The sequence below is a fragment of the Poecilia reticulata genome, chromosome 8, assembly GCF_904066995.2.
Source record: "Poecilia reticulata chromosome 8, P_reticulata-male-v2, whole genome shotgun sequence".
Lineage (NCBI taxonomy): Eukaryota > Metazoa > Chordata > Actinopteri > Cyprinodontiformes > Poeciliidae > Poecilia > Poecilia reticulata.
In genome coordinates, this window is record NC_088837.1 from 3,933,311 (window position 1) to 3,956,431 (window position 23,121).

General features: G+C 40.1%; 2 long non-coding RNA genes across 2 annotated transcripts; one reads left to right on the forward strand and one right to left on the reverse strand.

Moving 5' to 3' along the window:
* Nucleotides 1-2,622: 2,622 nt before the first annotated feature.
* Nucleotides 2,623-22,090, reverse strand: LOC145552450 (uncharacterized). Its single transcript, XR_014088511.1, has 3 exons — nucleotides 21,862-22,090; nucleotides 5,075-5,215; nucleotides 2,623-4,802 (listed from the first exon to the last, which is right to left on the reverse strand). It is a non-coding gene; the product is annotated as an uncharacterized LOC145552450 (long non-coding RNA).
* Nucleotides 11,934-12,826, forward strand: LOC108166491 (uncharacterized). Its single transcript, XR_014088510.1, has 2 exons — nucleotides 11,934-12,206; nucleotides 12,290-12,826. It is a non-coding gene; the product is annotated as an uncharacterized LOC108166491 (long non-coding RNA).
* Nucleotides 22,091-23,121: the final 1,031 nt, after the last annotated feature.

Below are 23,121 nucleotides of genomic sequence, written 5' to 3' on the forward strand. Positions count from 1 at the left end.
ATTCAGAACTCCGGTGTTTTCATTGTGTTACAGACTGCAGTGAAGTTGTTTTCAAGTTGGATACTGGATATTCGCGCTCCGCGGAGTAAGGGACGTTCAGCTCAAGGTTGATCCGATTTATGAACGCTAATTTCGGCCAGCTGTTCTTTACTGGTCCCTCCTCAAGCGCTCGGAGTTTCACATCGGGACCGTCAATTTCTGAACACTACTGTAAATAAATGCTTTGTCTTGTGACCAACTGATACAAAAAAGTGGTCATTCATGCTATTACATGAGGCACACTATCCTGTATTAAAATTTTAAGTCATATTCAATAATTTAAATAATTTTAACATTAAATGTTTTCTTCAGTAGGTTCCAAATCGTGTGCCATTAACTCAATATGTGTGAAATTGTCCTACTAGACTGTATAGATGAGGCACACTCACCTTTATTACATTATATATTTTTTAGCTATTTCTGTAGTCAAAATTTGGTATTTTTCTTAAATAGCTTGTAGGCCATGTGACCTATTAACTCAAAATCTGTGTGAAATTATTCTACTAAACTATATAGATTAGGCATATTTTTATTCAATTTTGACCCTTTTTAATTTTTTTACCAAAACTATATTTCAAAAAATATAAAAATATATATTCATAAAATGTATTACCTCAGATGATCATCACTTGTTACCCATAATGTTCAATTGCATAAAATTCTAGGACAGGATCTATTTCATTACATGTTCACTTACCTGAAATATGTTAAATACAACAAATATTTATTAAAGTGTGATCTATTTCATAAAATGTGTCACCTTTATTGTTTAATTACACATTAAATGTTTAAAGATGGGCTCTTTCATCTGGTTTGTGTCATGATGTGGCGGTGGACACGAATGCAGCAGGCAGTAGACTTACTTTATGTGGATGTTATTTTAATGAACAAAATAAACAAACTAAATTCAAAATCCAGGGAAAACAAGGAAATCCAAAACAATGAAACAGGAGACATGAGGGATAACAAGGTAGCAACGTGGTGAGCAGGATAACAAGCTGGACTGGTGAGTTGTGACTGAAAGAGGAGCTTCAGCAGCTTAATGGCCTAAATGAGAAAAGTGACAGCAGGTGAGAGTCATTTGGTTCAGGAGCTGCTGAGGGCTGGGGAGAAGGTGGAACAGGGAAACTAAGGAGATCTGCTGGGACACAAACGGGAGGAAACAGGAAACTGAAAAATACTTCAATACAAAAGACACTAAGAGTAAAGAAAACCTGATGAACTAGGAGAGAAAGATATGAGGGAAACCAGAACTAAATAGAAACAAGAATGATCTAACAATAAGAACTAAGGAACGCAGAGCTGGAGAAACTAGAAGATCTAAAGAAATAACCCAACTAGAATTACTAAAGAAAGATACAGACTCAGACATGGAAGAATAACTGAACCTTTGGTGATCAAATTAAGAAATAAACATTACTAGAAACCCTGCAGGGAGGCTGAAATAAGAACTAGAAGGATACAATGGAATTAAACTATAGTCATTAAAGAGGGTTGACATGGACTCAGACAAACAAGGAAAAGCAATAATATAATTCTAACTTCACTAAATACCTCTAATATCAAAAGGTCCATGAAGGTGTAACAGTCATAATTGTGTAGTATCTCTTTAAGACATTCTAGTATCTCAGATGACGTCATGTATGCGTCGCTGTTTCTTTTTAGAGAACATCTGAGAAACCTGCTAGTTGGATACAGTAACAGTCGTTACAAATTGTTACAATACCTGGACTGAGACGGACATATAACTCTCTTACGTTGGTGACGTTACGGGTTGCTTTGAACTCTGCTTATTTCATGTGTGAATGTGTAGCAGCCGTTCAACCGGGCTTGTAAGGTTGGTGAAGAGCGTTTTATTAAAGGACAACACTGTGGAATTCTCAGTACCAGTGTAGTTGTGAGTTCTAACCGTCCAGTCAGGTCTACCGCCTCCTCTCCTCCCTTAAACACAACCTGAAGCGTTACAAATGGCTAAACTAAAGTGAACTAAAACATGAAGCTAAATAAAATGAAAAGCAAAACAAACCCAAAAACCCAGTGTCCTGACAGATGTCTGATTATATAATTGTTTACTTTAATCACATAGAATATTTATTTAAAAATATAATCTTTCATTACATGCATGTTTATTACCTGAAATATTTAAATATCAAATTTTTACTTAAAATGTGATTCATTTCTTCACTTGTTTACATGCAACTTGAAGTGCTTGAATCAAATGTTTCATGAATGTTTAATACATTAAATTATTAAATGAGAGAAAACAGCCACTTCCAACTGTATTTCAACACAAATGGTTCCTGTTCAGAGTCTGCAGCCTGGCTGATCTTCTCTCCTGGGTTTCTTCCTCCTCAGCCTCTCCAACTTGCTCCTCTTCTGTTGCCTCTACTGTGTTTTCATTATTTACTCAGTAATTTGTTGATCCATCATGGTTTTGCTGTATCGCCTCTTTAATTGACGCCCATGTCGGTCCGACGTTGTGGCGTTTACCTCAGTGACCCATATTCAGCACTGAAACCCAGTCTGGATTGAGCTCATCCATTTCATACGTCGGTTTGCCTTTAAGAGTCAAGTCAAGTCAAGTCAAGTCAAGTCAAGTTTATTTATATAGCACTTTAAAACAGTTCCACTGACCAAAGTGCTGTACAGCCACAAAATTAAAACAAGTGAAATAAAAATTAAAAGCACACTAACACCAAAAATACAATCACTTAAAATGAAGACACACAATGCAATACAAGAACATACCCAAATATGCAGTCATAATAAATATCACAATAAGTAATCTAAAAAAAAGCAATAAAAGTAACTAAAAGTAACAGCAGCTCAAACTGAATCAAAGGCCAGCCGAAAAAGGTGAGTCTTAAGAGCAGATTTAAAAGTTGCCAGAGAAGTGGCCTGTTTTACCGACATTGGCAAAGAGTTCCAAAGTTTAGGAGCTGCCACAGCAAACGCCCTGTCCCCTCTGAGCTTCCTCAAAGTCCTCGGCACCTCCAGGTACAGTTGACTCGCTGATCTGAGAGCTCGGGAAGGGCAGTGTACATGTAGCAGCTCAGAAAGATAGGAGGGGGCAAGGCCATTTAAAGATTTAAAACAAATAAAAGAATTTTAAAATGGACTCTAAAATGGACAGGTAACCAGTGCAGAGAGGATAAAATAGGGGTAACATGTTCTCTCATCCGCGATCCAGTTAAAAGCCGTGCAGCAGCATTCTGGACCAGCTGAAGACGAGACAGAGAGGACTGGCTTACACCAACGTATAAGGAATTGCAATAATCCAACCGAGTTGTGATAAAGGCATGGATTACTACTTGAAAGTGCTCAGCTGATAAAATGTTCTTAATCTTTGCAAGCCGCCTCAAATGAAAGAAGCTCGATTTCACTACGGCACTGATTTGCCTGTCCAATTTAAAATTTTCATCCATTACGAATCCCAGGTTTGTGACAGAAGGCTTTACATATTGTGATAGCGGACCCACGTCCACTGGAGGAGACCTACCAGTGGTACCAGGGCCAAAAACAATCACTTCCGTCTTTCTTTCATTAAAATTCAAGAAGTTCAGAGCCATCCAAGTTTTAATTTCATCAATGCACTTCATTAAAATCCGCACAGAAATGACTCGATTTAGGGGCACATAGATCTGTGTGTCATCCGCATAGCAATGAAAATCAATATTGTGTTTCCTAAATATTGACCCAAGAGGAAGTAAATATAAAGAAAACAAAAGAGGTCCAAGTATTGAGCCCTGCGGCACCCCACACAATAAAGGAGCAGGGGATGATCTAAAATCATCTAGGTTAACACAGAAAGACCTATCAGCCAGGTAAGACCGAAGCCACGCTAGGACAGTGACTTTGAGACCTACATAATGCTCTAAACGAGAAATTAAAACATCATGGTCCACCGTGTCAAAGGCCGCAGTCAAATCTAAGAGAACTAAAATCACAGGGTCCCCAGCATCTGTAGCCAGAAGAATATCATTAAAAACCCTCAACAATGCAGATTCAGTACTGTGAAAAGTTTTAAAACCAGACTGAAAGGCCTCAAAGAATATTGTTTTCGTCGAGGTAGGCTTTTAATTGGTTATAAACAACTTTCTCTAAGATTTTAGACATGAAAGGAAGTTTAGAAATAGGCCTGAAGTTGGATAACAAAGAAGGGTCTAGGCCAGGTTTTTTGATCAGTGGTTGAACTAATGCCTGTTTAAATAGTCTTGGAACCACACCAGTAGACAGGCTACTATTTATAACAGCCAGAACAAAAGAGCCTAAGACAGGAAGAACCTCTTTAAAAAGCCGCGGTGGGAAAATGTCAGTTTCAGAACCTGAGGACTTAAGATGACCAATAGTCTCATATAATGAAGACAGAGTAACAGGCTCAAACTGGTACAAAGCAGTAGAGCAATTGACAGAGACTGAAGGGTCAGAGGCTGAGCACGTTATTTGTGCCCTAACACTGTCAACTTTGTTCACGAAAAAAGTGCAAAATTTCTCACATATCTCCAGTGATGGCTCAAAGCCCGTGTACTGAGGGGCATTCAAAACACTATCAACAATATTAAATAATAAGCGAGGCTTATGACGATTAAGCAAAATTATATTTGACAAGTGCTCCCGTTTGGCATCTTTCACTATTAACTGGTAGCGATGCCAGGAATCCTTCAGCAGCTGGAACGACACCTGCAACTTGTCTTTTTTCCACTTTCGTTCAACTTTTCGGCATTCACGGCGAGCAGCACGAGTTGTGTCATTCAGCCATGGTTCTAACAGAACACATAACAGAGGACATAACAGAACACATCAGTATTAATACTGTAAATTTGATAACACTAGTAAAATAGTTTACTTCACAATAATGTAATAACCTCGATGTCCACTGACAAAACTCGGACTATGCTACATAAACAATATTAGCCCGACCTAAACAAGGTTGACCCACTTAAATGAATTCAACAGAAACTGATCGTGAGAACACTCGGACAAAATTAGCAAAAAATTATGACACAAAACCAACAAAGCAAATTCAGACACTCACCAGAATGAAATGTCTGGAGCAAACTTGTAGGTATCTGGGGATTTTGGAGAAGGTAATATCAGAGTTTCAACCGCTGATACCAGGACATTCGTCTTCTTCTCGTTAGCTCCGTTAGCTTAGCCTCCTCGCGTTGTTTCCAAGCTGGAAAACAGTGAAACTAAAGTCCGTTTTCCATCTTTTTACCGTTTCAGTCGTGTGATCGGACATTACAGACAATAACGCAGCAAGTTCGTACCATAGCTAAATTATTTTTAAGTTACTTGGATTAAAAAAATCTGCGAGACTGTTGTTTTTATAGTGGGAGACTTGTTTATAGACACCAAAGATGGCGCCGATACCCTCCGACTAGAGCAGTGACGTCACGCTCCCATATATATAAGGCGTCTATCCTTATATATAGACATGATATAAGGATAGACGCCTCATGGCCGCTCTCGCCTTTTGTCTTTGACGAGATCTAGTGCGGCCATCTTGGAGTGGCCCACCACTCCGCTCAGCCTTATGTGTTTAGCCGCACAATGAAGTATCAATGCATTTAATCGATCATAACACGCTTTTTTGTTACTGGAAACCATATTCAAACATCTATCAAAGCTACATTTATAAACAATTGTATTATTTAAGTATGTTTTTAATACATAGTTCAGCATATTTAAATATGCTTAGTGGCTATGACAATAAAATAAGCATATTACAAAGCACACAGTCATTCAGAATTTATTTAATAAATTATTTAGGAATATCAATACATATTTATATAAATATACAGACACAAATAAATAATTATTAATACTGCATAATGTATGTATGTATGTATGTACACACACACACACACATTATATATATATATATATATATATATATATATATATATATATATATATATATGGCTCACTGTATAGCTCAATAGGTAAGTCACCAGTCTTCCACCCGGGAGACCCGGGTTCGAGGCCAGGCTGGGGCAAAAAGTTACAACGGTGACATTGAGCTGTCAGTGTGGGTCCTTAGGCAAGACCCTTGGAGCTATATAGCCTACCTCATACCATGAGAGACACAAATAAGCACGACATGCAGGCTCAGACGTCGCCCGGCCAAACAAGGTCTGCGTCAGGTGCTGGGGAACCAGAGCACCCTGATGAAAAATGGGCTACTGGAACAAGTAGCCCCTCCTAGTCAGAGGGGCTACATGCAAAGACTGTGGGAGGAATGGTTAGCTCGACATCCCCAGTCAACACTAACTGCCAAACAACTAGTAGCTCAGTGTTCCAACATCCGCAAACAGCAACTGCTGTCACAACTGGAGATTGACGAGGTACGACACAAGTACTACGGGAAGGAGCCAGGATGCCAGGTCAGAAGGGAGTCAACTACAACTCCCCGCCCAGAGACTGGGTATGTAGCCCCAGTAACGAACGAACCATCTGAGCTGAACGAGACAATCATTGAACACCGAATGAACACCAGACGACCCCGACGCCAATTACAACTGAGTGAAGTACCATCAGAAAGTCTAATTGAAGATGTGAATGCAGCTTTGAGAACGATCCCTACCAACACCATAACAGAAACCAATGAGCTGATATACAACTCAGCATCAGTGATCCTTGAGATGCTTGGTTATAAGAGCAACCATGAGACCCAATACCCACCATGGAAAAGACGGTTAGAGGCTAAGATCAAGATAACAAGGAGGGAAGTGAGTCAACTGTCAGAGCTCCAAAGGGGTGCAATGAAAAGATCAGTACCCAAGAAGTACAGCCAGATGCCCATACCTGAAGCACTCGAAACTGCCAAACAAAGGCTCCAAGCCTTGGCCAGCCGCCTAAAGAGATACACGAGAGAGAATGAAGCCAGGAGGATTAACCGGCTCTTCGCCACCCAACCAGCTAAAGTGTACTCTCAATGGCAGGGTAATAACAACAGAGCAGACCCACCCAGGCTGGAGACTGAACAATACTGGAAAGGCATATGGGAAAGGGAGGCGTCCCACAACAGCAATGCACAGTGGCTAACCTCTCTACGAGAGGACCACAGCAACCTCCCGGAACAAGCCCCGGTAACCATCACTGTGGCAGATGTCCAAGACAGAGTCTCGGGTATGAAAAACTGGACAGCACCAGGACCTGACATGATCCATGCCTACTGGCTTAAGAAACTCACTGCCCTCCATGAGCGACTGGCAGCTCAAATGAACCACCTGCTAAAATGGGACTCACCCTGAATGGTTCCTGATACAGAAGGAACCCTCGAAGGGTTCAGTCCCATCCAACTATCGGCCAATAACCGGTCTCTCTACAACATGGAAGCTCATGTCAGGCATCATAGCGGCTAAGATAAGCGGGCACATGGATAAATACATGAGCAAGGCACAGAAGGGCATAGGCATAAATAGCAGAGGAGCCAAACACCAACTCCTTGTAGACCACACAGTCGCCCGAGACTGCAAAACCCGACACACCAACCTGTGCATGGCTTGGATTGATTACAAGAAAGCCTATGACTCAATGCCACACACTTGGATCATTGAATGCTTAGAGATGTACAACATCAGTAGGACTCTAAGAGCCTTCATTGCAAACTCGATGGGGCTGTGGAAAACCACCCTTGAAGCCAACTGCAAACCACTTGCACAAGTGTCCATCAAATGTGGTCTATACCAAGGAGATGCTCTGTCCCCACTGCTGTTCTGCATAGGCCTGAACCCTCTCAGCCAAATCATCAACAAGACTGGCTACGGATACCGACTCAAGAATGGGGCCACGATCAGTCACCTCCTCTACATGGATGACATCAAGCTGTACGCCAAGAGCGAGCGAGACATCGACTCACTGATCCACACCACCAGGATCTACAGCACTGACATTGGGATGTCATTCGGACTAGAGAAGTGTGGTCGGATGGTTACAAAGAGAGGGAAGGTCGCCCACACAGAAGGGGTCTCACTCCCAGAAGGAACAATAGCAGACATAGAGCACAGCTACAAGTACCTGGGAATACCACAAGCAAATGGCAACCTCGATGAGGTCACAAGGAAAGGAGCCACAGCCAAATACCTCCAACGAATAAGGCAAGTCCTGAGAAGCCAGCTCAATGGCAAGAACAAGATCCGTGCAATAAACAGCTATGCCTTACCAGTAATCAGATACCCTGCCGGAATAATTAGCTGGCCAATGGAAGAGATAAAGACCACAGAAGTCAAGACTCGGAAGCTACTAACCATGCATGGAGGGTTCCACCCCAAATCCAGCACCCTGAGACTGAACACGAGCCGTAAGGAAGGAGGCAGAGGACTAGTGAGTGTGAGAGCCACTGTCCAGGATGAAACATCCAAGATCCATAAATACATCAAGGACAAAGCCTCAACGGACGATGTGCTCAGCGAATTTCTCAGATAATGGGGAACAGAGGACAAGGTGCTGGAGGTACCATCATGGGAGGACAAGCCCCTACATGGGATGTACCACCGACAAATAACTGAAGTGGCTGATGTCAGGAAAACCTACCAATGGCTGGAGAAAGCTGGACTCAAGGACAGCACAGAGGCTCTCCTCCTGGCTGCCCAGGAACAGGCCCTAAACACCAGAGCAATAGAGGCTCAGATCTACCACACCAGACAAGACCCAAGGTGTAGGTTGTGCAAGGAGGCCCCTGAGACAGTCCAGCACGTAACAGCAGGGTGCAAGATGCTGGCAGGGAAAGCGTACATGGAACGACATAACCAAGTGGCGGGCATAGTGTACAGGAACATCTGTGCAGAATATGGACTGGAAGCCCCGAGATCAAAGTGGGGAAAAACCCCCAAAAGTGGTGGAGAATGACCGAGCTAAGATCCTGTGGGACTTCCAGATCCAGACAGACAAGATGGTAATGGCGAACCAACCGGACATTGTGGTGGTGGATAAAGAACAGAGGAAAGCCGTTGTGGTGGATGTAGCAATACCAAGTGATTACAACATCAGGAAAAAGGAGCATGAGAAACTGGAGAAATACCAGGACCTCAGGGAGGAACTGGAAAAGACCTGGAAGGTGAAGACCACAGTGGTGCCTGTGGTCATTGGGGCCCTCGGGGCAGACACCCCCAAACTGGAGCAGTGGCTCAAACAGATCCCAGGAACAACATCAGACATCTCAGTCCAGAAATGTGCAGTTCTAGGCACAGCCAAGATACTGGAGGAGAACCGACAAGCTCCCAGGCCTCTGGTAGAGGACCCGAGCTCAGAGGATGAAACAATGAAATGAAACAGACCACCCGCGGAGGGTGAGAAGGGAATTTTTATTTATATATATATATATATATATATATATATATATATATATATATATATATATATATATATATGTGTGTGTGTGTGTGTGTGTGCGTGTGTGTGTGTGTGTGTGTTATTCAGCCGACAAGTTCTAGCTTCAGAGATTCAGCTGCTGAGATTCATCCGTGCTGCAGTGAATCCGTCTCTCTTTATAGATTCTCCCTCTTCTTCCTCACATCGTGTTTGTATGAAACTTTCAAAACAAAAACGGAAGATTTGGGATGTATCTTACTAGTTAAAGAATTACATATAAATAATAGTTTTTACCACCTGTGTAAACTTTGCTATTGAATGTTATAACACATAATATAAGTTTTATAATATGTGTTATATTGTTTCATTTCTAATATAGGCTCTTGTGTCAGATAATCTAAGTCAATGTTAGAGAATAATAAATTTTTTAGATTTACAGAATCTCAGTTATCCTTCATAGCGGCTGAACCCGTATTACACCAAGCACTGTGGCTAATATTAGCTGGTATCTCGACGGTGGACATAAATACAGTAAAGTAATATTCTAATCACAATATATACACATTTCTTACTTGTGAAATGTTGTCTGTGGAGCCTCACATCAATAGTCCATCGATCAGAACAACAATATCCCTCAGTGCTGAGGCATCTTCTGCTGTTTTGATTGAACAAAGTAGGAGGGACGACCTCTCCAAGATGGCCGCCGTATTTCCTGCGCCGGAGCAGCCAATGCGGGGTCTACTCTTATATTATGTCTATGCTAAAAACCATATAGATGGATACCGCGTATGGATTTGCCGTGCATGTTTGGTTCCTCTGTTTACTATAAATCTGTGAAGTCGTAAGTGCAGCCATGCAGCGCTTCTGGAACATGTGGATTGTTGGAAAAGTAAGTAAAATTCTAACGGTTTTATATGCAAAAAAATTATTGCTCTACCTTATGTGGTTCGAATTCTACCGGCATTTGAAAAATATTTACATGGAACTCGGATCGCCGGAGCTCCGGCCGTCCGTAAAGGGAAATGTCAAGGCAGTCTTCTCTGTATTTCAAAGAAATGTTGTCACTTTGGTCTGTATGGCAGCGATGGCTGCAATTCTTGCTCTTCATCTGACATTTTTCTTGAGAAAAATAATTCAACTTAGTCTCTGATGATACCCAGAAAGGGTTTTGCTGACAGTGCTTGTCTTGTGCCAGTTTCTTGTTTTAAAGTCACTGTTGCCTGAAGGGGCGACCAGCACACAGAGGCGTCAGACATCCGTCCACACGGCGTCCCGAGACCAACTCCCATCCTCAGTTCCCTTGCCGCATGTTTCTTCCCCCTTTCTCTCTGACTACGGTTGTATACAACCGTATACATATACATACCGTACCTTATATATATATAATGCTAAAAATACAAACTAGAAAAAGACAGGTTTAATTAAAAATTGCCTATCAGTAAATACCAAATGCAGAATCTATTTTCTGCATATTGATATAATTACCTCAACATCAAAACTAAATGTTTAAGTTACGTTAACATACTAAATTAAACAAAGCTGGACCTTTCAAATGTTTAATTCTAAACTTCAATCAAATTTAAATAGAGCAGTTTTGATTAGTCTTAACATAAATGAAATTTATAGACTGGAAATCACAGAAATGAATTGATGTTTAATTGACTCACTTTGAAATCAGACCTACTGACAGAGCATATAAGAATACAATCTATTTAAAGATTTGGAGGGCTATGTTAGGGATGCGCGATATTGAATGTTTAGATGATATCCGATATACTAAAACTCATTTGGCCAATAACTGATACCAATACCAATATTTTTTCCTATGCCTACTTTTTTTCTGCTTTTTGTTGCCTTGTTGGTAAAATGTGCTATATACATAAAATTACCTAACCTTACTGAAATTATATGGTTTTTTCTACTGTGGAATTAAAATACTACATTAGCTTTGACAATTTAGCCAGCTACCAAATGCAAATGCTAAAAACAAGGCTGAAAATAATGTAACACTTTCAACTTGCATTATGTTTTATGTCAAATTTATTCATGACATTGGCTACCGCTAAGACAATGACAACACTCAAACAGTGCAAATTTGTAAATTTCCACAGAACTAAACTCAACCTGCTCACAAGCAACAAATGAAAAGAACATCAGTCGTCCATTAACAGTTTTTTATGATACTGTGCTGTTGACATCATTGTCACTGGTTTGTCATATAAAAACAATACATTTTATATTGTATACAATATAAGCCATTCTGTCAAAATAATTCATCAGAATTATTTTGACAGAATGGCAGCTAATTTTTACAGCTAATATGGGCTGATGCTGATACTGTGCCGATAATATCACATATCACTAGGCTAAATCTTTAGAAAGATTGTCAACTCCTGTGAAGTTTTATCTGAAGCCCCACAATGTTTTTGATTGAATATTTTAGAAATAAATGTCATTAATGTCTTGTCCATGTAAAAGAAGTCATTAAATTATGATTCTTCATAATTTTGCCTTGGATAATAAAATAAATCTGCTGGCATGTCATTTCTTGAACAGTGTGAGTATTATTATTAGTTGCACTTGTAACCAGGATCATTTTTCTGTTGGATTTGGTTTTTTTTATTTTTCTATTTTGATTAGATCTAATTTTATTTATTTTTATTTAAAGATTTAATTAAAATCCCCCGTTCCTTAATTTATTCAATACCAAGCAGGCGAGATCATTATTGGTCTCGCGATGGTTCAATGTCATGTGACAGCTGCACGTCAGCGTCCTAAATTGACAGCTACGGCTTATATTGGTGCTGAATCGCACCTTTAGGTTGGAGACGCTGTCGGACTCTGACGTGCAGGTAGGCTTGGGTTTCTGTTCCCAAAGCGGTTTTGCTTTTGAATGTCGATCATACATCAATCGTATACCTCTGTTAAATTACAGACATGGTCACTCATCTGTACGCTGAAACGATCTCTGTCTGTCTGTCGATGAGGAACTGGTAAGTGTTGCTCGGGAGCTAGAATGCTAGCGCTAGCCTCTCAGCCCGTGATTACGCACCTACGTAAAAACACATTGGATTGGAATTGCATGTAATTATGTAAGCACAGATTCGATTATTAAGAAATGCATGTACATGTATATTGATTGTCTGGCCTGTTTGCGCAGGCCAGGTGTTCCAGATCCCACCGCCGCTCGGAGTAAACTGGAGGATCTGGGACACATTAAGAACTGTCTGGTTTATGTACACTGACCGGACTAACCATAGCGGAACCGGAAATCCACCCAAAATCTGAGGAACCGTCTCCAGACTGGTTGGAAATTCAACCAACCATTCACAGCTGGAACTAAATGACTATTTTGTTTTTTCCCTTTCATCACCGAAAGAGACTTCCTTGTTTTAAGGAACTGGACTTCACAGTTGTGAAACACTTTGTACATATTGTAAATATAAATACACTTCGCTGATTTTGCACCATCTACTTGTCTCTGTGTTTTACAATTTGCCGCCACCTCCAGCAGACGAACCTAGTTAGTTTTTTAAGAAATAATTTGGATTATCTCAAATCCTAATAAATCCTAGAATGTAACACAGGTTACACACTGCTAATCTTTTTTTTCCAGTAATTGCATATTATGAGATGCATAGTGTTCTAACAAGAAGCCCATGCGGGTGCAATTAAATTACCATAATTTGGTTAGGCAAATATAGTTGTTTATATACAAACATTTGTTTTAATATAAAAAGTATTTAAATATTTTATGAGCATAAGAATCTCTAACATGAACAAATGTATTAGTTCAGGTACTGTGTGACATGTTTAACAACCCAAAACTGCACTGCCAGGTTTTTGCCTTCTAATGCAGTTTCCCTCGATTCTCATCTCCCTGCAGTGCTCTGTCCAGGATTTGTCCCATTATACTTGATTTCTCAGAATTTCTTCCTTGCCAGTTAAATAGGAGGATTTGTAAACCCTATACTGTTACGATCTGTGTTTTCTGTAGTTATTTTGGGATTTTCTGTGTTTAGTCCTGTTTCCCCGAGTCTGTTGTCCTGTCAGCCCTTGATGACCCCGTGTATATTTTAGTCCACCTGTTGTCTCTGTCTCGTCAGATCCACATCTAACGTCTCCAGGGCTTAAAGTAAAAAAAATCCTGAGACTGAAACTTTGTGATGATTGAAATTTACTATACCGTTGCTATTGCCACAGTTGAATAAAAAGTGTCTTTGAATAGTGCAAAGGTTAATTGGTCTCTCCAAATTGTCCCTAGGTGTGTGTGTGTGTGTGCATGGTTGTGTGTCCTGTGTGTCTCTGTGTTGCCCTGCGACAGACTGGTGACCTGTCCAGAGTGACCCGTCCAGGTGACCTGTCCAGGGTGACCCCGCCTCTCGCCCAGAACATTAGCTGGAGAGGCACCAGCAACCCTCCTGACCCACTGAGGGACAAGGGTGTAAGAAAATGGATGGATGGATGACTAGTGCAAACAATTGCTTCTAACTACACAATTAACAAGCTAAACACTCAAACTTAAATAAGACTTCAGTACATTTCAACTCAAACCAAAATGTAAAATGTCTGTACCCTAAAGGTTTGACTTGCAGGCAAAAATCCCTCAACATTAAATCAGAGTCCTTTCAGTCAATGTTTTTGCAAGTAATTTAGAACATGCAACATTACCAACTAAATCAGTTTCTCAACCTTTTTCAGCCCAGCCCCCCCTAGTCTTTATCCAGGCCCCTCACCACCCCCACCAAAGAATTTGCAGGCTACTTTGCACTGACTATTATTTTATTATTAATATTACTGTCACTATTGTAGATGTTTTGACTTTTATGCTTGTTTCTGTATTTATCATCAAAAATAATTTCCCAGAGAACAAAAAGGTCATGGGAATAGAAATTATTTTCACAGGCGTCTATGAAAAATGCAATGAACATTAAAGTTAAAATCTGTAGGTCTAACAGCAGCCAGTCAGAGTGGAAACAATATTCTTATTTTGTGCCATTTTCTAGTTGTTAAATATTCCACAAAATGACCAGATAAAAGATGTTCAACATGCCAGTTTAAACTTTGAACTATTAGCAACCGACTGAGCTGCAGCATTAAAACATGGATAGAACTGTAACTACATTAATCATAACTCTTCTTCTCTTCAGACAGAAACATGGATTATATCTTTATATAGACATGTCTATTGATTATAGATTAATAGTTTTACTGGACAGAAATTACAAAGAACAAATCTGGTTCTTAATCAAATCCTAATGAGTCAAACTGAAAGTGTCATGGAGTCATCAGCCTCATGACATTAACACTGACATGAAAAATAATATTGAAGAAATAAATATATCAAATTAAAAACATAAATAAGTGATAAGTTATTTACTGTTATGGTCTGTAAGATATATTTATTCTCAGTACTAGATGTGGTCTCAACAAACCCATGACACTTCAACAATATTATTTAACCTTTTATCTGGAAATAGTGTCTGTTAATTCTTGAAATACAGTCCTCTGTATTAATTATTGCTCGAAAGGTCTTGCCATACCAGTTTATTCCTCTGTATTTACTTTAGTTTCTTAGTTTATTCTTGCATTTTGTTCTTCATTCATTTCCATTTAGTTTCCTTTGATTAGTTTTATCCTCTCTTGGTTTATTTCTATGTCCACTTTAGTTTCTTTCCTGTTGCTAGATTTATTTGATCGTTTATTGACCATCAGTAATCTTCACTCATCACCTGCTGCGCCGCCTAAGTTGGGAAGCGTATTGATGGGGAAAAGGCAGACTGACATAAACCTTTTAAAACAACAGAAACAATTTCGGTATTCTGATTATTGAAATTTAAAAGTGCTGTGGTACCGTTGTTCTATCACACCCGTTTCATGTCGGACCACTTACAGCACCGTGTTAACGCTATAAAATGAACGCTCTCTATCGTGGTATCACCCATGGAGGGATTTCTTTATTTAAATGGGTTCATTTTTCAGAGGGATACAAAGTCGTGATTTTAGTAATTACATGTTTATAAGAGCGATTTTCTGTTGTCCTTCCATGGAAGCGGGCAGCTTTCAAATGGAAATAAAACACTTTTTAATATAAATTGCTGCTTTGACATGATCACAGAACTGCCAAAACATGTGTACAAAAATCCTCAATAAAACATTAAATAAAAAAAATCAGACACCAGACAAAGTGAATCACAGCAACGTCATCAGCCGGTGTAACGCTGACCTGATGCGGTGAAGCTACTAGCAGGAGCAAAGCTGCTCCAGAAGCTACTAACACTGAATAGAAGAAGAGCTGCCATCGATACAGTTGCAGCCAAGCATGATTTAATGTTACAAAATACAGTTTTAGGAAGTTGCTCAAAGTGTAGACTGGTATTGTTGTGATTGTAACAACAATCACAACAATCCAAACGCCCCCCAAAGGCATCCCAGCGCCCCCCTTTAGTAAAACTTTCCACCAGCTTCCCGCCTTGTCCTCTTTCCTCTAGCCATGCCCAGCGCCACTTGTTTTTAATTCCTTTCTCAACTAAACGTGTTTCTCTACATGGTTAGACAAACTCCATCTTCTTTCATATCGCATTTGATTTAACCGCCGAACCGAACGCATGCGCTGCTTTTCTACAAACCGTTTTACAGTCATTGGTCAAGAACACGGGAGCTAGAATCTGATTGGCAGACATCTTTGTCTATTATCTACAGTTTAGTTGAGGCGGCCGTTTGGTCCAATGATCGCTTTGCTTTAAAGTCTGGCCCCCAGACGGAGCTCTTTACGCTCTTTAGTTTCAAATGTCTGACTAAATAAATCTTCCTTATTTTAATTGTAAGCAGTTATTTAAATGTCCTGTGAGATGATATACTTACCCTGGTATCCATAACAACCGGAACTTTCAATAAAAAAAAAAATAAAAATATTTGTGAGATATTATGTTATGTGTCATCTGAAGTAGTTCTATTGTATTTTTTTAGCACATTTACATAATCATTGGTTATACAGTGACATAATTAAGTTAAATTAATTTCAAATATTGTCTCAATTATATAGACTTTGCTCTAGATTTAAAAGGAAAAATTCCTTCATCAAAGTTTATAAAGTTTTGCATACTGCATAAATGGACTTTAAGTTTTTTCTCAGCACATAAAATTAAGTATTTTACCTTTGGATGTTTTCACATCCACACCTCAAGACAAGATGACTTCACAGTCCTATTATGTTTTACTTGAGTTGGTCTCCAGTGGCTAAACAGTGAGAAAACCAGTTACTGTAGTTCTTATAAGGTGTTTCCTCTGCCTATTGTTTTCTAAGAAGCTACAGCAGAAGAAAAGAAATTTGAGTGAAGTCATAGCATTCCATTCATGCTTGACACTATGACTGCATATCCTGGTTTGAAAAAGAGCATTATATATCATATATCACTGAATGTTTAACCTGGAAAATTATAGTTTAACGTGTGACTATTCCTGCAGGTAAGTTTAACTGAACTGTGCAATATAAAGGTGCAATTTTAAAATAAGAATTGCAACATTGTTAAAAAAAGACTTGAAAGGTCTTGAAATTCCAAGTTTCAGACTTGGGCTTGACTCGACTTTTGCCTGTCTTGATTTCAGACGTGACTTGACTGTCTTTACTTGACACTTGACTCGGGACTTGAGGATAAAGACTTGAGACTTATTCAGACTTGCAAAGCACTGACTTTGCCCCAGATCTGCTAGTATTACTTAATACCTGCACATAGGGATGCTGGAGGTTGTGGATTATTGCTCAGCTTTTAACTCCATCAACTCCTGACAAGTTGGCAGAGCGGCTAGAATCCCTGGTACTAGGAGCAGGACTGTGATCGGGACTTTTTAACCAACAGACCCCAGCATGTCCAAAACGACTCTCTTACCTTATCTACAGTCACACTCAGCACAGGTATGCTGTGCTGAGTACAAGACTCAGGCTGTCTCCTCAGCCCCATCCTTTACTTCCTGTTTACCTATGACTTCAAAGCTACCCAGAAACAGTACTGACTTGTTCAAATATGTGGATGACAAAACTGTTATCTGCGACAGCAAAGAGGGAGCCTATAAAGAAAAGGTTCAAAAGCTAATAATATGGTCAACTAATAGTGAAGCCAGAATGACCTCACCCTGAACACCAAGAAGACAAAGCAGATAATCTTGACTTCAGGATGAAGAGGACAATCCATCCCGGGCTGAGCAAGTGGAGAGGGTCAGTCAGCAACTTCAGATTTTTGCGAGTCCACAGATGAGAGGATCTCACCTGGAGCTTCAACACCAAATAACTTACTTTAAAAAATTCAATAAAGACTCAGATTTTCTGAGAACGTTCAGGCAGTGTGGTCTGTCTAAGGACCTGATAACCAGATTGTCACTGGCTTAATGCTGTACAGTACAGGTTCTGGTATTCTGCTGTACAGTACAGGTTCTGGTATTCTGCTGTACAGTACAGGTTCTGGTAGACTGCTGTACAGTACAGGTTCTGGTATTCTGCTGTACAGTACAGGTTCTGGTATTCTGCTGTACAGTACAGGTTCTGGTATTCTGCTGTACAGTACAGGTTCTGGTATTCTGCTGTACAGTACAGGTTCTGGTATTCTGCTGTACAGTACAGGTTCTGGTAGACTGCTGTACAGTACAGGTTCTGGTATTCTGCTGTACAGTACAGGTTCTGGTATTCTGCTGTACAGTACAGGTTCTGGTAGACTGCTGTACAGTACAGGTTCTGGTATACTGCTGTACAGTACAGGTTCTGGTATTCTGCTGTACAGTACAGGTTCTGGTATTCTGCTGTACAGTACAGGTTCTGGTAGACTGCTGTACAGTACAGGTTCTGGTATACTGCTGTACAGTACAGGTTCTGGTATTCTGCTGTACAGTACAGGTTCTGGTATTCTGCTGTACAGGAAGAGCAGTTGCCAAAAAACAACACAGTAGATCATCAAATCCCATTTTAAATACATCTACTCACCTGTGGGCCTTTTCTCCTTGCTACAGTAACTTTTACAAAAATATTTTTACTGTCAGAACTGGAAAACAATGTAATGAATTAGGAATGGAAAATGTTTATATACGTTATACTTCATCATACTCCTTTTCAGACTCATAATCACTGAATAAGTGGTGTGTTTCTATGTAATTGGTTATGTACTTCATAGAAAGGTATTGTGTTTTATTTTACACTTGTAGGTGAAATGTTTGTCTGAAATAAAGTATCATCATCATCATCATCATCATCATCACCACATATTTGTCAAAATTGCCACCATGTCATGACAGTGTAATATGAGACAATCTATAAAAATTCCACCTCTTCCCTGAGCTACTATTACCATCTGAAAAACTGCACTGCTCCCAGTCAAAAATAACCAGAGTCAGGAGGAGGGTCTTATTGCTGTCAATCAACCTTTTCTTAATGCTAATGGCAGAGAAACAACTTAATGTTCCAGGAAAACTGTTGACCTGCTGTCATTGGTGGACATCCTAACTAGTCTGAGCATTCATGAGAGAAAGGGATGAGGGGTGAAGAGAGGGGGTGTGAGCAGCAACTATATGAGGTGATTGACAGATCTAAGACCCTCCTTCTGGCTTTGATTGGTTGTTTCTGACAGAGTAGAGTCTGCAGGGAGACGCAGAGGAGCTCAATTTTTTTTCACAGATTATCTGCCTTACACTGTGAGGACATAATGATACTTCAACAAATAGGTCATTTTTTATTTCCATTGCATTCTGCAGCTTTAAGTAGAGTGCAGGAGACAGTCATGCTGAAGATCCTGAAGGACTATTAAAAATTTAAGACAGAACTGACTGTACTCACATATTCATTGCCTTTTAAAATTGTGAATTAATATATTTGCTTTTAACTATTTCTTTTCATTTAACTGTAAACGTTTGATTGATTTTGCACTTTTTTCTGACAATTTCCATCCATCCATCTCCTCTCTCTTATCCGGGGTCGGGTCGCGGGGGCAGCAGCTTCAGAAGGGAGGCCCAGACTTCCCTCTCCCCAGCCACTTCTTCCAGCTCCTCCAGGAATCCCAAGGCGTTCCCAGGCCAGCCGAGAGACGTAATCCCTCCAGCGTGTCCTGGGTCTTCCCCGAGGCCTCCTCCCGGTGGGACGTGCCCGGAACACCTCACCAGGTGTTCCGGGCACCTGGTGAGGTGCCCGGACATCCTGACCAGATGCCCGAGCCTCAACTGGCTCCTCTCGACGTGGAGGAGCAGCGGCTCTACTCTGAGTCCCTCCCGGATGACCAAGCTTCTCACCCTATCTCTAAGGGAGAGCCCAGCCACCCTGCGGAGGAAACCCATTTCGGCCGCTTGTACCCGTGATCTCGTTCTTTTGAGAAATTGGGAATTGGCTTTTTATCAATTTTATAAAAATTAAAGCAATACAATTTCACTATATTGCCTTCAGCATACAATGACAATAACGTTCTCTGTCTATCTGTCTAGCCAGCTGAATATGTGTGGTTTATGTCTTCATGTGGTCTAATAGCTAACTATAAAATTCTCCATCTATTAGACTCTATGCAAGGACCCCAACACCACTGACATGTAAGCAGTGGTGGAGAAAGTACTCAAAAAATTTACTTAAGTAAAAGTCAAAGTACCACATTAACATTTTACTTAAGTAAAAGTAAAAAAGTCCTGGTTTTTAAAAATACTTAAGTATTAAAAGTAAAAGTACTTGCTGAATGCATTACCTAATCGCTAATATCATTAAGTGGACCGATCATATTTAATTTTAATACATCAGAAATGTGCCATTTTAATGAACACTACCACAGATTAAACATGTTCTTATTGTGTTTATTCTCTGTAACAGTTTAGACTTAGATATGTGATTCTATGGATCATAATTTCAGGGATGGAAACATTTTGTCTCCTGTCCTAACATAGCATGAACTTCATTAGTCACATTTATTTAGAAAGAAATCCAACTGAAAGGGGATGTAAAGAAGGTGCGGGCGGGGTGGAGGACATGCAACCAAGGAGCCATGTAGCAGAGTTGTAGTCAAGACCACCGAACCCAAGACCAAGACCAGCGCCCCGCGCTAAATGACACAATAACATTAAGTTTACCTATCAAAATTGGTTTTCAGATTGATCTGAAAGATCCACATTCCCATAAAAACACTTAGATATTAAATACTTAGAGCTGAAATATATTTAACCAGTATCAATTAAAACTCACTTCATTCTGTTTTGCTTTCATCGCTGTGCTACAATCCGCAGAGGTCTCCTGTTATTCCTAGAAAAATAACGCCCTGGGCGGTTGCCCATATTGCCCATGTCAGAAACCACAACTGAAACATCGCAATTAACGGTAAATAACGTTCAACTATGAACACTGTCCAACGTTCAACTTTTACTTATTCAGCGATTAAATGAATGTCTACCGCACACTGTGTACCGCAGTGTACACAAGAACAAAGAACGGCTCTCAGTGAGGCTTCAGTCCTTAGGACTTAGTAAAGATCCGTCCAGAAGAATCGGATCGTTCCTTAATGTCATATCACTATATTGCAGACTTTGGTCACAGCGTTGTCCCATAAATGCGACACCTCAGTCAAAACCTCCACACAATAATTCAGAGCATAAGTGACAACTTTTTTTCATCAGATGCAACATGTGTCTCTGTACAGCTAGCTTTGCTAGCACAGATCTTACCTTTCTTTAAGCTTTCCTTCCAAGTGACGCTAAAAGTTGGACGAAGTCCCACCGTCTGTGAAAGCGAAGCGCTGCTGATTTTACATGTCGCCATATCAATTTATGCAGCTATTATATTATAGACAAACATCTCCTCCCGCTCAGAGGAAACCACTGCGCATGTCTGGAGCTCCGCGTGCGAGTAAAGGTGGAGCCGATGGGTGACAACAGACACTAAGTCACGTTATTGCTCGGATTTTACGGCGCCACCTTAAGTCCCTGAACTTCACATTTTAACGGAAGAAAAGAGCAACGCGACTTGGATGTAACGAGTAACGCGACAGTTTTGTAGAAATGTAGTGAAGTAGAAAGTACAGATACTTACTGTAAAATGTAGTGGAGTAAAAGTAGAAAGTATCCATTATTAAATCTACTTAAGTAAAGTACAGATACACGAAAACTGTACTTAAGTACAGTAATGAAGTACTTGTACTTCGTTACTTCCCACAGTTACCCGACTGTTCAGTCCCTGTACATCAGAGGAGCAGCTGCTGCTGCTGTTGTGTTCTGTGTCGTTATTTTTGAGGTTTTCTGTTAAGTCCTGTGTCGGCGTCAGCTCTCGTGTGCAGTCTTCTCCTGATCAGTCGCTACCAGTGTTGGCTTTATCTCCGCTCACTGTGCTGCCTGTTTTCTAGGACTGTTTGATTTGCCTCCATCATTAAATTCATCTTCATCTTTCAACCTGGGTCCTCTGCGTTCATTCTCACCACCGCAAACCACCAAATCATGACAGCTGTAGAGATGGTCTCCAGCTACAGGTACAAAGGGGAAGAATATTTCCAGCAACCTCACCTGGAGTGCCAACACGTCACATCTGGTCAGGAAGACCCAGAGGCGTCTCTACTTCCTCAGAAAGCAGCAAAGAGCTGGACTTGGCAACTGAGTTCTGAGGAGCTTCTGTCGCTGTGGTGCAGATCGTTCTCTGCACCACAGCGACACCATGTGGCCCGGCAGCTGCACTGCTGCTGAGAGGACGGCTCTGCAGAGGGTCTGTGGACTGTAGGGAGCAGCCTTCCCTCCATCATGGACCTCTACACATCGTGATGCACATCATGAAAGACGACATCAGAATCAGCTGTATTCACCTTTTTCCATGAAGACTTCTTGCAGCTAATCCTGCATTTCTCAGGCAAATAGTAAAGGTTATCAGTAGATAAATGGAATGATTTGAGTGAGGACCAGTTTTGGTGTCTGCATGGTTGGAAATATTGCATATTTTGTGTTTTCCCCTTCAAAAAGTTTTTTTGTTTTTTTTTGTTTGTTTTGGATAAAAAGTCAAGTTTATCTGTTTAGCAGCAACAATGCAGTTCAAGGAGCTTTACGTAACAAAATAGGCAAAGAACCATAGAAAAGATTTTAAAAATGAGAACTTCATACCTCTGGGTTGATCTGAAGTTTTTGAAAAGATTTAATGCAGTGATGGAAACGAAAATAAATATTTTTATTGCACTTATAAGATGCGCTATTTTAGGTCACAATTGTAAAAAGAGTTCAGTTTTTGTTTAACTCTCATTACTCCAAAAATAACGCATAGAAATCAATATTATGTTTTGACCTGGTCAAAGCTGAAACACCTGCATCAAAATCTTTCCATTTTGCCATTTATTTTTGAAGCATTTTGTGTATCAAAAATAATTTTTCTAACAAAACAGGCAGAAAATATTTTGACTATGAAAAACTCTATATCTGTGGATAGATCTGAACAAATAAAAAAAAATTGCAATAATTTTATAAAGTGTACCATTTTGGGGCAGTGTATAGTCAATTTTAAGAATCCCCAGGTTTAACCCTTGGGGCTCAACATAGCTGCACCTCCTGATCCTGGATGTGAAAAGGAGAAAGTTTCACAAAGATTTTCTCCGTCTTTGCGGAGATGAACTGATGATACTATGTCAAGCCTGGCTTCATCTCCGATCCTGAAAGTCAGTAATCTCAGGGTATGGTCACTTCTGAATTTGAAGAAAGCAAGAAAAAAATCTGATTTAAAAAATAAACTTTCCCTAATTTAGCTAACAAAAATCATCCTAGCTATGTGCAACAGAATATTTAGTC